This window comes from Astatotilapia calliptera, chromosome 3 (assembly GCF_964374335.1).
Source record: "Astatotilapia calliptera chromosome 3, fAstCal68.1, whole genome shotgun sequence".
NCBI lineage: Eukaryota > Metazoa > Chordata > Actinopteri > Cichliformes > Cichlidae > Astatotilapia > Astatotilapia calliptera.
This window is the reverse complement of record NC_137424.1, coordinates 12,070,464-12,086,012: the sequence shown is the minus strand read 5'-3', so window position 1 is coordinate 12,086,012 and position 15,549 is coordinate 12,070,464. Positions and strand designations below refer to the sequence as shown.

The 15,549-nt window shown below is 40.6% G+C and overlaps 3 long non-coding RNA genes across 5 annotated transcripts; 2 read left to right on the top strand and 1 right to left on the bottom strand.

Annotated features, from left to right (window-relative positions):
- Positions 1 to 1,531: 1,531 nt before the first annotated feature.
- LOC113014615 (uncharacterized) lies at positions 1,532 to 7,337 on the bottom strand. The gene is made up of 4 exons (XR_013905835.1): positions 7,063 to 7,337; positions 5,389 to 5,468; positions 4,843 to 4,950; positions 1,532 to 2,846 (listed from the first exon to the last, which is right to left on the bottom strand). It is a non-coding gene; the product is annotated as an uncharacterized LOC113014615 (long non-coding RNA).
- Positions 5,810 to 6,666, top strand: LOC145425214 (uncharacterized). Its single transcript, XR_013905881.1, has 2 exons — positions 5,810 to 6,346; positions 6,478 to 6,666. It is a non-coding gene; the product is annotated as an uncharacterized LOC145425214 (long non-coding RNA).
- Positions 7,338 to 8,011: 674 nt separating the features above from the next.
- LOC113014796 (uncharacterized) lies at positions 8,012 to 11,347 on the top strand. 3 transcript variants are annotated; one of them, XR_013905827.1, is made up of 6 exons: positions 8,012 to 8,161; positions 9,183 to 9,349; positions 9,810 to 9,942; positions 10,356 to 10,530; positions 10,675 to 10,841; positions 10,991 to 11,347. It is a non-coding gene; the product is annotated as an uncharacterized LOC113014796 (long non-coding RNA). The 3 variants fall into 3 exon arrangements; XR_013905828.1 differs by lacking the exon at positions 8,012 to 8,161 and adding an exon at positions 8,269 to 8,734; XR_013905826.1 differs by lacking the exon at positions 8,012 to 8,161 and adding an exon at positions 8,279 to 8,695.
- The last annotated feature ends 4,202 nt before the right edge of the window (positions 11,348 to 15,549 follow it).

The window sequence follows — 15,549 nt, the reverse complement described above, 5'->3', positions numbered from 1 at the left end:
CCACTGTCAATACCCACTGTTGCCAGGTATTCACTCATACAGGTGTTTGCTTGATTGTTGAGGGTTTGTCTTTATAGGGCTTTTACCTTACCATATAAAGCACCTTGAGGCAACTGTTGTGATTTGGTGCTATGTTGTCAGAATTGAATTTAAGTGAAAACTATTCGGTTCCAGACTTGAGTTATTGTTTAACAAAGTCAGAGTGCTGTCATTAACCTCTCTGTCTCCTCTCATTTAAATAAAAAATACAGAGGCCAAACTGTTGATACCAAACATACTAACTAATTGAAGAAGTCGTCTTTAAATTCCCTGAGAATACTAGACACTCCACACTCTAGGTCCACCCCTTCCACCAGTAGGCCTTTCGCCTCTTCACACAGTCAAACACTGGCTTTCAGACACATATACAAGAAAGAGGCAGGCGGAGAATGCTGCTACTTGTATTCTTTTTGAGCCATGTTGAAGATTTTCGTGACAAAAGTGGTAAAGTTGGCGCCAGTTAAACAGCTGCCGTCCAAGGTAAATTTGATTCCGCCAACAGAAAGGCACAGAGTGTTTGTTTTCACCGAAGCACCTTGGCATGCAGCTGTCTGTTATTGAAATGTGCGTCTTTGTGACACAGAAACCTTGCACGTGCTTTGGTTTCACTACCATGCAGAACTGCATGCGTGTGATTTGCGGGAATATAATAAGTGTAGTTATCGGTCAGGAATGAAATAAGGGTAATCCTCTTCAACAAAAGGATCTACTTGAAGTCATCCTCTAACAACAGGGCCTCTCAGTCCCTGTCGACCCCTTTCCTTTAGTGTAACCTGGATACCAGACTGCTGTTTGTCTAACACTGCTCCTTTCCCATCAGGTCCTTACAGTTCCCTTCTGCATAGCAGTAGCCTGGCCTTCTTCAGGTTTATAGTACCTGTGTGCAAATCTGGAATACCTGACCACAGAGTTTCTGGTCATTCTTTATTCTTGAATTCAGATTTGCAGATACTGACCTGATTTTAGCAATAGAAAACTTACAAAAACACAAATTCTTCAAAAATAAAAATGTGCAAATTCGTGGGAGAAAATAACACAAAAATAATACAACTGAATACAACTTGTAGCTGGTACTAGTCGTGTTGAAGATGCAATGACTATTGTTCCTTATGTGTCTGTGGTTCAACGTGTATGTTATTCCGACACCACACAGTCTATATGTGTGAAAGGGAGTTACTGATGGTTACTAAGTACTCATCAGCAGTTAAAATCCAGGATGAAAACTATGTGAGCATGCGCAATGATGAAAGAATAACAATGAGATGAGATTTACCTGTTGCTTTAGGTGGACCTGGACAGAGGCTATAGCCCAATTCAACCATGACTATAACTGATGACAATATTTCTTGTTCGGCTCTTGAGACCAAGCTACAGATCTATTCTACAGCCTACAGCAAGAGGGATGTATGATGGTGAAGGGTCCTGTTGACTTGGGATTCCCTGGAGAGCCTGATTGGTGCTCTGTTGTCTGTCAAAGAATAATCAAATCAAATCAAATCAAATCACTTTTATTGTCACATCACATGTGCAGGCACACTGGCACAGCACATGCGAGTGAAATTCTTGTGTGCGAACCCCACAAGCAACAGAGATGTGCAAACACAACAACACAAACGAGCAAAATACAAGAATGGCCAACCTGAAACTAATAAATATACAGTGGGGCAAAAAAGTATTTAGTCAGCCACCGATTGTGCAAGTTCCCCCACTTAAAATCATGACAAAGGTCAGTAATTTGCACCAGAGGTACACTTCAACTGTGAGAGACAGAATGTGAAAAAAAATCCATGAATCCACATGGTAGGATTTGTAAAGAATTTATTCGTAAATTAGGGTGGAAAATAAGTATTTGGTCACCTCAAACAAGGAAAATCTCTGGCTCTCACAGACCTGTAACGTCTTCTGTAAGAAGCTTTTCTGTCCCCCACTCGTTACCTGTATGAATGGCACCTGTTTGAACTCATCATCTGTATAAAAGACACCTGTCCACAGCCTCAAACAGTCAGACTCCAAACTCCGCCATGGCCAAGACCAAAGAGCTTGCTCTCGAGAAGATCTGCATGGAGGAATGGGCCAAAATACCAGCTACTGTGTGTGCAAACCTGGTAAAGACCTATAGTAAACGTTTGACCTCTGTTATTGCCAACAAAGGTTATGTTACAAAGTATTGAGTTGTATTTTTGTTATTGACCAAATACTTATTTTCCACCCTGATTTACGAATAAATTCTTTACAAATCCTACCATGTGGATTCATGGATTTTTTTTTTCACATTCTGTCTCTCACAGTTGAAGTGTACCTCTGGTGCGAATTACTGACCTCTGTCATCATTTTAAGTGGGGGCACAATCGGTGGCTGACTAAATACTTTTTTGCCCCACTGTATGTACAATATATAATAGTGTATGCATTTCTGGATGTGTATACTAAATATTTTCCTGTGTGTGTGTATACACATTTTTACAAATTAAATAGTAAAAAATAGATAAATAAAAATAATAAAAAAATAATAATAATAATAATAAAATATATAGAATATACAGAGTTGAATATGTGCAAAACAAGTGGCATTTATATACAGTGTGGAGTGCATAATGTTGAAGTTCCAGTAGTGAAGCTGAGGTGTCTATGACGTGTTCAGCAGTCTGATGGCCTGGTGGAAGAAGCTGTCTCTCAGTCTGCTGGTACGGGACCGGATGCTGCAGAACCTCCTTCCTGATGGAAGCAGTCTGAACAGTTTATGGCTGGGGTAACTGGAGTCCTTGATGATCCTCCCCGCTTTCCTCAGGCACCGCTTCCTGTAGATGTCTTGGAGGGAAGCGAAGGGAAGAATACACATAGTATGATTGATTGACTGAAGTGAGCACACCTCTTTTCACACATGCCTAAAAAGTCTGTGGTACGTGTGTACCTGGAATAACATCAGCCATGTTTAATTTTATGTATTTGGCTGACTCACTCACTGTATGTCTGTCTTATATCACAGCAGTATATTTATTTCTTATCAGTTTGAAAACCTCAAGCTAAACCAATGACAGTGAGAGGAGAGTTTTAATGCAAACAGGCTGCGATATTATGATACTGTATGTCTGTCTTACATATCACAGTGAACATCTGTTCACATCACACCCACATCTGTGGGTGAGATGATAAGCACGTGCAGCAGGTAGCTGTGCCCTGGATGTGCCATGTGCAACTAAACTGTTTCCCATGATCCCTCCTGCGAGCTGGCTGTAGGTACACCTGGTTCCAAGGTTGGTATGCCTGGCCAGGGCGCGCAAAACGGCTGGAGCGGCTATTTTTACACAGACACACTTCAAACGGACTCAGCCCGCCCCTCCAACACGAGCCTCTGCTTCACGCTGACCGTGTCTGAAGCCAGGCCCTGTCGATCTGCTGTCAACTGCCCCTGAGCAAATCAAAGCCTGAAACTGGTAGAATCTGGATTTTCTTTCTTCAAATTATCGTTCAACTGCTTTTTACTCTTTCTAAGATTTATCCTCCATCGGACTGAAGGAAAAACACATATTTTCTTTACTGCTGCATTCGCAGCAGCTGGTTGTTCTGACGCAGAGCAATTATTCAAGCATAATAACCCGGGACACAATAATATTTCACTTAGAGAGATTTCAGTATTTCTATCAACACCAAGCATAATGACATCAAATGCACGTCACTGGAAGGACTCAGTGTTGTAATGCATATAATATGGAGCCACTATCAGGGACAAACAGAGACTGCAGCGTGTTGTGCGCTCTGCTGAGAAGGTGATTGGCTGCAGACTCCCATCTCTGCAGGACCTGTACACCTCCAGGACACTGCGGCGTGCAGCCCGGATCTCAGCTGACCCTTCTCACCCTGGACACAGTCTGTTTGACCTGCTCCCCTCAGGCAGGAGGCTCCGGTCCATTCGCACCAGAACGTCTCGCCATAAGAACAGTTTCTTCCCCTCTGCTGTTGGACACATGAACAATTACCACATGATTGTCCCCGCCACTAACACATGACCCTACGCTGTGTCACTTCATCATTTCATGTTTGGCACTGATCACCACCTGCACTCATGTATATATCTTTCTACGTAGCACTCATAATTCTTATTCTCATGTATATCTCATGCACATATCTTTCTTTCTACATAGCACTTTAATTCTTATTGTCTGCACTGAAGCACCGCAGCAATTTCCTAATGTTGTAAACCTCAACATCTGGCAATAAACCCATTCTGATTCTGATTCTGATTATGAGTCATTACCTTTGGGCAACAGTGCCCTCTTATCTATACTAGATACATACATACATACATATACACAGCCAGACTACATTATGCATCCCATAATTGACTGCGGTGGGATGTGTAATTTGTTTATTTTGGCGTAATGATCCCAGCTGTTATAATGATAATGAGAAAATGCTCTCCAAATATAATCACCCTAATGACAGGACATTATGTTTATGTCCTGTCATTAGGGTGATTAGGGATAACAGGACAGAATATGAACGAAGAACACATTGTCAGAATAACATATGTTCAATTTTAACCTCATTAAGTCATCTATATATTCAAGCCCTTTGTTTTCTGCATGCCATTGTTGGGTCGTCTGTTCATTCTGCCCTATCTAGCCTGGTTCTATTATTTTGACCTTAGCCTTAGTTTTCGTCTTTGCCTGTTTTCCACAGTTATAGTTATAGGTCTTAGTACCTCTTAGTGTTTTGTTTCGTAGTGTTTTTGACAGTTTGCTTTGGTTTCTTGGTTTTCCCTGCCGTCATCTCAATAAAGGATCACTTTTCTGTTTAAACTTACTACTCCTCGTCATCATCTGCTTTGGGTCCTGTTTCCACATCGGGTGTGCACCCCGCCGTGACAGACAGCTTCATCTAGTTCCAAGGCCAGGTCTGTTGAGCTTCATTTCTTTCAATACAGAGGTGAGAGTTATGTTATGTTATGTTATATTTCCCACATTGTAAATCTGTAATGCAGTCAGCATGTCTCTCCAGTTGTAATAAATTTATGCCCTAATTGTGGATAAACTGCCATAATTGAGAAAATCTTGGGGGACGCTGCTTAAATGTGAAATAGATATACAAGCATGGGACAAAAATCCTGCTCCTTCCATCTAAAATCTATGTTTGTAACCGATTTAAAGAACTACAGTACGAAATTTTTTCACAATGTGCACTGTTAACCTTTGCTGTATTTTTTCCACAGTAAAATACCACAAAATGCCCAGTAACTTACCTGAAAACATTTCTACAGTTAATTATTGCTTTGCATTATGGGTATATTAAGGTTATTTACATTTACTTACTGTATTTTTTAAAACAAAATTGCGATAGTAGTTATACCTACCGTTAACACATTAGCAGCTACTGTATTATGTGTGTTCGGCCCTCCCTGTACGTTCCAGTTTGGCAGATAGATAAACAGTTCTTCAAAAGGAGAGACATAAGAAAAACATATTAAAACATACATCTGGAACATAATATATTTCTCACATTACAAAATACAGACTGAAGACTTAGCAACTTGAACTATAGCTGGTATAACCAAGACAAATAAATGAAAACATGTTAACTCCAAATCCCGCTAGCTTGATGCTAACACACAATGAATTAGCATCGGCAATGCAGCTAACATGCCGGCTTCAAATATGAGAGTCAACAACCCATTTTACATCACATGCTTAACATGAACACAGAATATAATCGTACTTACAAGTAGTGATGGGACGTTCTGTATCGAGGCTTCGGAGCGTGTGTCGAGTAATGGAGGGGGCGTTTCCGCAAAGCGCGTATCGAGGCTTGCTTCATTTATGGGAGGAGCTGAAAATGATGACGTCCGAAGCCTCGCTGCCCGGCTGTACCACGTGACTGGTTCATGAAGTGGTTCGAACTTTGCCGCGAGATATGACAGCAATATAAACCCCTCAGACTTCATTCAAAATGTGGGTGTTTGATGGAGAGTTGCGGTTAGAGAGAGTTTGGAGACCGTTTGGAGGTTTATGAGAGTGAGGAGAGAAAGTCAGGAGAGAATGGAGCCAGCTAAGAAGAGGAGGATGTCCTCCCCTGTGTGGGAACATTTTGATTTTATTCCTCCCAACAAGGTATGTAAATTTCTACAGAAGATGTATTTTCATGATACTGATGGTGCAATACAATTTATGTTGAGCTGTCTTGACTTTTGTACAAGGAGAAGTGTTTGCTATGTGCCAGGGAGCTGGGATATAACAACAACACCTCATCCATGCTTAGGCACTACAGAGCTTTGCATGAGAATAAGAGGAACACCGATTGTGGAGCAAGACCAGGTGAGCCATCAAATGCAATGATAATATAGCATGCAGTAATGTTACTAAATGATATAACAATATTATACAACTGTTATAAGTTACGTGTGTGATATTTATATTTGTGCTTTGTCTTTATTGTCTTTCCTCAGGAGAACAATCTCAAATAGATGAAGACCTGGTCAGCATGGTGATTGAGGACTCCCAGCCATTTAGCATTGTGGAGGACAAAGGATTCAAAAGATTTGTTAAATCATTAAATCCCAGCTATGTTCTCCCCACTAAAAAGGACGTAAAAGCAGTGAAAATTTAGTTTTTACAGAATAAAATGTGAACAGGCAGGACTGAGGCTCAAAGCCTCAGTGTGTAGCTGTCCATACCTCAACGTTACAAAAGCACAACTACTGTCCACACCCCAACCACACCTCACCTCACAGTAAATGATCATTTCCATTTCAAGCATTTCCAAATGATCATTTCCCATACTGCCACTATAAATATACACAGTATACTGCCATCACTACAATATACATGTTTTACACACTCCTTTTGTTGTTGACATTTACAGGCTGTGTGCAAAATGCCACACTCTTCAAATTCATGCCAGCTATTATTTTTACGTCCAGTAGGTGTCCTACTAGAGCAAATGAAGCTTCATGAAGCTTCGCGTTGGGGTGAACCAATTGGATGAAAAGCTTCAGTGCTTCATGGGGCTTCATCTGCCCATCACTACTTACAAGTGTAACCCCTGGTCAGCTTCTCTTTCCAGCGCTGTGTGAATAAAACTCTCTGGATGAGGATTTAAAAAATATGTTTTAAACTCATGCTCTGTGAGAGCGGACGGAGAGGACTTACCACAGCGAAAGCTTCATTGCTCCTAACGATAGGCAGGGGGGTAGCCCGTTTACCAGTAGCAGACTTCCGCTGCGGATTTTCAAAATAAAAGTTCCAAAATAAACCCATGGTTGCGATCCCAAGTTTAACAGGAATTTAACAACAACAAAACCATATTCATTCTTTTACATCGTTACACAAGCATATATTTCTCATGCTCCAGTACAGCCAACTTCAGAGCTAATATTTTGTGTGCTGGTATCAACTTGGCCAGACTCCATGAACTTTTCCTTTACTAGAGAAACTTGAATACACAAACCCGCTTCCTCCCCCTAGTGGGGTGGTGGAGCTACCGCACCCCAGCAGTGGCAGCACAATGTGATTTGAATGATCATACTGTTTGTGTATTTTGTACTCTTTCAGTGGTTGGTTGCAATAGTGCATTACATTTTAACTCTTTCACTGTCAACAATTTCCAGATTTTCCTCCAACCTATGCCATTTGTCAGTATGATACCAGTGAAAGTATTATGGTTTTGACTTTTTACGGGACTTGCCTGTGTGTAAGGAATTCTGATCATCTAATCTGCTGCATGCAGTTGTATGCACATGCACAGCTGCTGCAAATGCTTGCCACTGCGTTGCCAAAGGCGAACTTCAGTCAGTGGAGAATATTGTAATAATTTGGCGGAGGCTTCTCAGTCGAGCAGTAACTGAATTGCTCATTTACTGAACGTGCAACATGTACAGAACTCTTCTGGGAACTAGTCAACCCAACGTAGTGAAACACACACTGAATGCATGCTGGCCCCGCCTACCCACCTACCTCTACCAACCACCACTCCATATCCTGACTGACATGACCTGTGATCCAGTGATTGACAGGAGAGGAAAGGCCAACTTCGTTAACTCTTCACTCTTACGATATTCTCGAGAGGACAAAAGATTTTGCACCTGTTATTGTTGGACCTCTGTGTGGAAACTGCAAACGGGACATCATAAGGTAATGCAAAGGACTCTCCTACCCTAACATATTCGTTTATTAATTCTTAAGAGCATGTATAGTTTGTGTGTGTGTGGGAGGGCTTAAAATCGGTGTTAGCTTGGTCGAAATAGCACATTAGCTGAATTATTCTGGAAAAAATAGGTTGTGTGTGTTTTTTTTCTTTTCTTATTTGAATATATATTTAGATATATATTTTACACGGGGAGGGGCGAGGAACACAGGCGCAACGACAGTCTTTGTCTTTTTTTCCCCGCCGAGTGTGGTGCATTGTCCTCCTGCGCTTCTGTTCTATGACTGTCAAGTCAAACCGAGTAGGAGGTGAAGCCCTGAGGGAAAACGTAAACGTGACAGACTGGAGGGCGGAACTAATCTTGTGTCTGGGTTTCTGTCGGGAAGAAAAAGAAAGGCGAACTGGGAAGCAATAGGAAGGTGCCACTTTCGGGAAAAGCCCAGTATAATTCCTTCAATAAGTTGTCGCCAACATGAATATTGTGTGGAACTGAAGTATCTACAAAGCCAGGGAGGCAGCCGGTAAGGGAATGGTTGCTGACTATGGTAAAAGACTTTGAAGTGAGTTGCTAAAGAATCGCGGCTGCCGCTAGCATGTAGCATTAGCACTGTGTCGTGAGTTGGTCGCCTGTTTACGAGCGGCACGCTCGTAAACATTGTTTATTGTTGGTCTGCATATGGAAGACTGTTAATGCTTGCATATGGTTAAGAGAAGCTGGTTATAAATACTATTGTTACTGCTCAAGTTCTAATGCAGATTGATTATTTAATTTAGCACTTTAATAGAAAGCAGTATTTCTCAAGGTGTATGTACAATTGTTAGTGAATTACGTAATTTGAGCATTTAAAAATACTCAAGCAAATATTGTACTACAAAGCTTATGCACTGCATTGATGTGTTTAAAAAAAAAAGGAAAAAAAGAAAATGTGTTTGGGATTGTTTACAATATTTGCAGATGTGTGATAACAAACATAATTTGTATTTGGGTTTTTTGGTTTGTATTTAAAGGGTTTTCACCTATGGCTGACTGTGGCCGAAAAGAAGATTAAAGAAAAGGAAAAACAAAAGATCTGCCTGGTCATTGAGTGAAACCCAGTTAAACACCTGTGGTAGATGCATCAATCCCTTTCAAGCGGGGAAGCTGCACAAACTTAGAGAGTTTGACTAAGCAGCAGGTAAAAATACACATTTAATGAGAATAAAGAAAGACAACTTCTTTTTTGGAAATTTAGAGACTGCTAAAACAATCTTATCCAGTTTTGAGCTTGCTCATGTAGGTTAGCCTGCTTTATTTAATTTTGTGTGAGCTGCAGTACACAACATTAAAAAGTTAATGTGACATTAGGTTGGTGGCGCGAGGAACTCCAACCTAAGTTTAATATTTATTAATTTTTTAAGTGGGAAGGGGAGTATGGTTTTTTTTTTCCTTTAATACAACGTCTTCCAGGGTCTTTTTCATAGGAAAACCATGTAACGTCTGTGTTAGGTTGGTCAAAAGAGCAATTAGTTGAATTATTCTCGAAAAGATGGGTTGTGTGTTTTTTTTCTTTTATTTACTTATGTAAATATATTTTTCAAGGGTTAAATAAATGCAACGTTAAATTAACAATTGTCTCTCTGTCTTTTCCCGCCCAGTGTGGTACATTGCTGTCCTCCTGCCCTTGCTGGCTGCGCTGACAGTGTGATGTAGCCTCAGTGTTTGTGTTTAAAGGCTTTTTCCACCAAGATGTCTGTTGAGAGAGAGATGACCTTACCCATCACACCAAGGGTAAGCGCTCGGTAAATAAATAGTTTCCTCTTGTAATATTTTTGTAAAAAATCTATGTAATTATTGTGGTATTTGTACCCACAACAACTTACTTAACAGGGGTTTGTCTGTTTTATATTGTATAAAAATAGAATACACAGAGTTTGCTGCTGTTTCTCTTATTATACACAATGACCAACAGGAAAAAAAAACAGCCTAACATTTCAGCACAGGCCAAAATGCCAAAACATTAGGCAGTTTTTTCCTGTAATTGATCATAATTTTCATGACATAATAAATAATAAGAGAAACAGCAGCAAACCGTGTGGATTCTATTTTTTTTTACAGTGTGAGGCCTGCTATCCAGCATTCTTGTGGAAACCTTATTTGTAAGGGTGAGCACATTGTCTTATTGGACTCTTGTCTGTTTTTAGGGAATAATTTCATGTCTGCAAGCCGCTGGATGATCAGTTTGGAGGGCAAGGTATTTTATGAGCCTGAGCAGATGCATGACTTTACCAGCACCCTTGCTGTCTTCTTTGCGTCATACTACGTTTTCAACCTTGAGTATCAGGAGTCAGCGTCCATCACACTGGAGATGATACAGAGGTAAATACTTTACACCATTAAAGCTTACACCATTTAAGAATGAAATATATGTGATAGCTTGACTACAGTTGCAGAAACATATAGGTGATTGCTGTAATGTATGTTTTAATTTTGAAATTAAAGCAGCCCTTTTTCCGTTAAAAGGTTCTTTTGTGAGGATCAATCCAGACATGGGAACAAAATGCCCTGCAAAACTTGGTACAAGCTGCAAGACAGGTCGTGTCGTAAAGAGGAAGGTTACAAGCATCAGCCCTCAGATCACCACCTTCCTCCAGCGGCTCTCTGAGTTTGAATGGAGGACTTCCAACTAGGTAAGAATACAGAGATGATAATATCTTTTACATAGCTGATAATTATATACATACTGTACACTCCATACAACAGTATGAATGATCTCAGACAGATGTGAACAAGTGAATAACCTGAGCAAACATGAATATTGATGATGTGTCTTTGACAGGTGGTGATAAAGACTACGCTGAACCCGACCATCCTGGTAACGGAAATCTAAATCCCATGTCACATTCTATTTCCTGGGACCCACTGATAATTATTATATTTTGTAAATGATTTTTGTTTTACAATTGTAATAGTTTATTTAATGTTCATGCTGGTGGGTTTGTCCTGTTTTTAGTGGAATGAAAAACTGTTTTCCTTAAAAAAATCAGACACAGAAAGGTGAAGGACTGTGTAGTTTTCATGTACGCTTCTATTTATTTTGGTTATTGACATTGTTTTTATTCAGTTGAAAAATGTTTTTCTTGTTAAAAAAATATCAACAAAAAATATCAACAATAAATGTTGGTTTAATTCACTATTCTGAGACTACTTTATTGAATTATATTGTTTTTTGTAAATCAGAATCAGAATACTTTATTGATCCCTGGGGGAAATTATTTTTTGTTACAGTGCTCCATTTTAAACCAACATTAAGACAAGACAGACAATACGCTAACTAAGAATAGTACAATATATATATATATACATACATACATACATACATACATACATACATACATACATACATACATACATAAGTCACTTATAAATAATGATTTGGAAAAGAAACATGTGTAGTTGTAGCAGCAAACAGTGTGTTAAGTGGATGCGTTGTACAGGGAGATGGCCACAGGCAGGAATGATTTCCTGTGTCGTTCAGTGGTGCTTTTCGGTAATCTCAGTCTCTCACTGAACGAGCTCCTGTGACTGACCAACATGTCATGGAGTGGGTGGGAGGTGTTATCCAACATTGTCTTTATCTTGGACAGCATCCGCCTCTCCGACACCACCTTGAGGGAGTCCAGCTCCATCCCCACAACATTGCTGGCCTTACGGATCAGTTTATTAAGTCTGTTGGCATCTGCGACCCTCAGCCTGCTCCCCCAGCATGCAACAGCATAGAGGATCGCACTGGCCACCACAGACTCATAGAAAATCCTCAGCATTTTCTGGCAGATGTTGAAGGACCTCAGTCGCCTCAAAAAATAGAGACGACTCTGGCCCTTCCTGTAAAGTGCTGTGGTGTTTTTAGCCCAGTCCAGTTTATTGTCAATGTGTACTCCAATGTATTTATAGTCCTCCACAATGTCAACACTGACCCCCTGGATTGAAACAGGGGTCAAGTGTTTCCTGGTCTTCCTGAAGTCCACGATCAGTTCCTTGGTCTTTGCCACGTTGAGCTGCAGATGATTCTGCTCACACCACGTGACAAAGGAGTCGACCACAGCCCGGTACTCTGTCTCATCATCCCTGCTGATGCATCCAACCACCGCAGAGTCATCAGAAAACTTCTGAAGATGGCAGGTCTCTGTGCAGTGGCTGAAGTCTGTGGTGTAGAGGGTGAAGAGGAAGGGGGAGAGGACAGTCCCCTGTGGTGCCCCCTGTGTTGCTGATCACCTTGTCAGACACACACTGTGGGAGACGTACATATTGTTCTTAATGGATGGTCGTCAGAATTTACACCCTTTTATGGTCCTCGGGACCCAAAATGGTCCCCATCCAAAAGGTGATATAGCAATGGATTTTATGAATTTTTTTTCATTTTTTTTCACATCAGATCTTTTAAACAACTTCAGACCTATCCACTGATATAAAGTTTTTCATAATTTTTTTTAATAATTTTTAGGTTTTTATGGCTTTATTGTCATAAAAACCTCTGTTTTTTGGGGGGTAAAAAATCATAATATGCAATATTTTTAAAAAATGAGTTGCAAATGGAACTACTTGGCATGAGGTTATTAGAGCCTTGGATAGGTAAAAAATTCATAACAGAATTGATTTGGATACTTTATTATTTTTGGAGCAATAAGAGTTTTTCAAATTTACACCCTTTTATGGTCCTCGGGACCCAAAATGGTCCCCATCCAAAAGGTGATATAGCAATGGATTTTATGAATTTTTTTTCATTTTTTTTCACATCAGATCTTTTAAACAACTTCAGACCTATCCACTGATATAAAGTTTTTCATAATTTTTTTAATAATTTTTAGGTTTTTTATGGCTTTATTGTCATAAAAACCCCTGTTTATTTTTTATTTATTTATTTTTTTTTGGGGGGAAACCCGTAATATATATTATAAATATATTCTCAATCACATTCACACCACTCTCTTATATCAGTTCCACTACATCGAGACTATTTTATGGTGGTCAGCTGTTTTATTGTCATGTATTTTGCATAATAAGATAACCATGTCCTGCATTCAAAACCACTGAAAATGTCTATGGTGGTGCTGTACCTAATATTGTGCTCATTGGATCCAAAACATATTTTTCCTTTATTTTGAAGCCTGAGGCTTAGATCCATTAGGTATTCACGAGAAAAAAATTATCACATGTCAGGATTACAGTATATCGAAAATATGTGATTATAATGGGAGTCAATGGGACCCAAAATGGTACGAGGACCACAGATGGTAACACTTATGTGAATCTCCTTTACTATACACAACACCATAGAGGGGATCAATGAATTTTAAAAATAATGCTAAAATGCACATCCTAGCCAAGTTTCATGCAACTAGTCTTTAAAATGACTGATATATTGAGAATCAAAAATCCAAGGGGACCCAAAAGGGTCCCTTTTTTGACTATGACCATCTGAGGGTTTTAAATGTTCTTATATCGAATATGAATGTTAATATTATTTCATATGCTGTAAAACACAATTACAGTCTAAACAAATTATACTGTACACAATTACAGTGTTATACCATAAACCACATTTGCAGTACAGTGATACTATAAAACTTAATCACGGTAAGTCTTTCTAACTGTAAACCACATTTACAGTAAAGCTGTTGTTATACTGTAATATATGTTTACAGTAAAGTGGTTGAACTGTAAAACATCACAACAGTAAAGATACTGTAGATCAGTAATTCCAGTAACTTACTGGCAATAGTGTCATTCACCAGGCCCCCCCGTGTGGTTCTGGGATCTTTGCTCACCGTTCTCATGATCATTTTGACCCCACGGTCAAAAGACCATCAGTGGTCTTGTATGTCTTCCATTTTCTGATGATGATTGCTCCCACAGTTGATTTTTTTCACACCAAGCTGCTTGCCTATTGTAGATTCACTCTTCCCAGTCTGGTGTAGGTCTACAATACTTTTCCTGGTGTCCTTCGAAAGCTCTTTGGTCTTGGTCATGGCGGAGTTTGGAGTCGTCCCCGACCTGCAGTTCCAACCTTCCCGACCTGCAGTTCCAACCTTCCCGACCTGCAGTTCCAACGTTCCCGACCTGCAGTTCCAACCTTCCCGACCTGCAGTATGTTAGTTTCTATGTGCAATATTAGTTCTTGTCAATCCTTGTCACTACTGTATGTGTTGACATTGTAATCACCATTTGTCAAATAAAACAAAAGAAATACACAAAGGGGTTACCGCGTATCAGCTTGACTGTGTCATCGGCTATGTGTGAGTACGTGTGCTGTGTAATACCAAAACGTTCACAGACTCGGTTTATAGTACGTACAAGACAAACTTTATTTGGTTTCATGTACAGTCTGGGGTAGTAACAACAGATGTGATCTTTCCGTGACCAACAGTGTACAATTATGTTCGGGAGATCACATTGACAAAATGGAGACATTCACTCAAACACAACCACCGTTCTGACTCCAGGGCTCTCCTGATCGGTGCTAGTACCAACGTGCACCCACACAGGTCCGTTAAGGTGAACCATGCCTGTTGCCGTTATGAAGACAGATGCATCTCCTCTGCATATCGTCAGCCCCCCACGGACCTGATCGGGGCTTCCCGCCCTGCGCGTCTTCACATTAGCTGGAGGTTGAAACCATTGTTCGCTCACAGGGTTAAGAGAAAACCAAAACTTGTCATATTGTAAATCCGGGGCGATGGGGCGTATGTAAAAGTCCACTATCATGGAGCCATCTACCTCATTGTTCACCCCAGTCTGTGGTTCGAGTTTCGTGTACCCAGGCCTTTCCATCACCTCTAGTTCTTCGGCCACCAATCTACCATTCGGTTCTATGAAGTTAGAGGCGATAATGCATACGCCGTGGTCGCGCCGATCGGGGTCCGCGCCGGCAGTGTAGACGACACAGGAGCGTTCGTCCTTGTTAAGGTGCACTCGCAGTTCATCACGTTTAGCTGGGCCTTTTGCAAGCGAGTCCAGGTTGTCGTTCACCACAACGTCGCCTTTTGCCGTAATGTGGTACGTGTCTCCCAAACGCACACTCCCACTGCATGTGGACACTACAATGTCGGTCGGCAATGAGGTGAGGTCACACCCGAGTGAACATGGGTAGGCTTCCGATTTACAGAGGTCGAGGTGGATTCCAAGCTCCACGCGTCCCTTGACGTTAATGTCATCTATAGGAGTATTGCAACCCGTACCTCTCGGGCATACTTTAACGAGGAACACATCACCATCGTATGTCTTGACAGGTACCGCGACCTTCGTGCCCATGGTTTCAGAACAATAGCAGCACTCACACAAGTCAGCAGCTGGCTTTATATTCTTCATCGGCAACACGGCTGTGGGTCGGCGAGAACC